The sequence below is a fragment of the Agrilus planipennis genome, unplaced genomic scaffold (genome assembly GCF_000699045.2).
Source record: "Agrilus planipennis isolate EAB-ADULT unplaced genomic scaffold, Apla_2.0 scaffold151, whole genome shotgun sequence".
Lineage (NCBI taxonomy): Eukaryota > Metazoa > Arthropoda > Insecta > Coleoptera > Buprestidae > Agrilus > Agrilus planipennis.
The window spans coordinates 768,138-769,022 of record NW_020439509.1 but is presented as its reverse complement, the minus strand read 5'-3'; positions in this window follow the sequence as shown (position 1 = coordinate 769,022).

Genomic DNA, 885 nt, shown 5'->3' with positions numbered 1-885 from the left:
AAACTCATACGTCATTTATGTTACCAACAATTGCAGAAATAAAAAAATAAGTAAATCCAGGCGCGACTTTGTTTTGGAAATGGCTAATGCTCTTATGGAACCTCATCTGAGAGAAAGAATAAATACTCCAACATTGCGGCGAGATATCAAAGAACTCATAAAGGGTATCTTAGGTATTGAAACTATTCCTGAATCGTCAATTATGCAAGAATCAAATTCAAGAAAAACGTGTGCCTTGTGTCCGTCTAAAGCTAGAAAAATGACGAAGAAAAACTCCTGCATGAAATGTAAAAGAGCCATATGTAGTTTGCACAACATAAATATGTGTCCAAACTGTGTAGAGTAAAAAAATATATACTATTTTCATTATTACGTGATCTCTGAAAGGCAAAGAATATCATTGTAATTTCTATAATAATTAAAAGTTATGATTCGATAATTTATTCTGTTTCATTTCCATGTCGTACTTTTTACGAATGTTTAGTAAAAACGTTACTTGCAAGATAGTTTAGTAATCTAGGGTTAATATTAAAAAAATGCACGTTAGTATCCAAATCAGTTAAATATCTCGGACACATAATAGAAAATAAAACAGTAAGACCAATTAAAGACAATTTAGTATCAATACACAATTTTCCAACTCCAAAAACGCAGAAGAACATTTGACAATTTTTAGGTAAAATAAACTTTTACCACGAATATATACCGAAAATCTCAACAGTACTATATCCACGACATACGAGGGTGGATTGATAAGTTTCCGGCCTAACCAAGAGATGACGCCACTAGGCCTACCTTGAGGTGACATTCTATAGTACCATCCTTGGATAGCTTGTAGCTATAGTTTCAGCCCGATCTCCTTGCTAGTGTAGGTTTGACAGCACG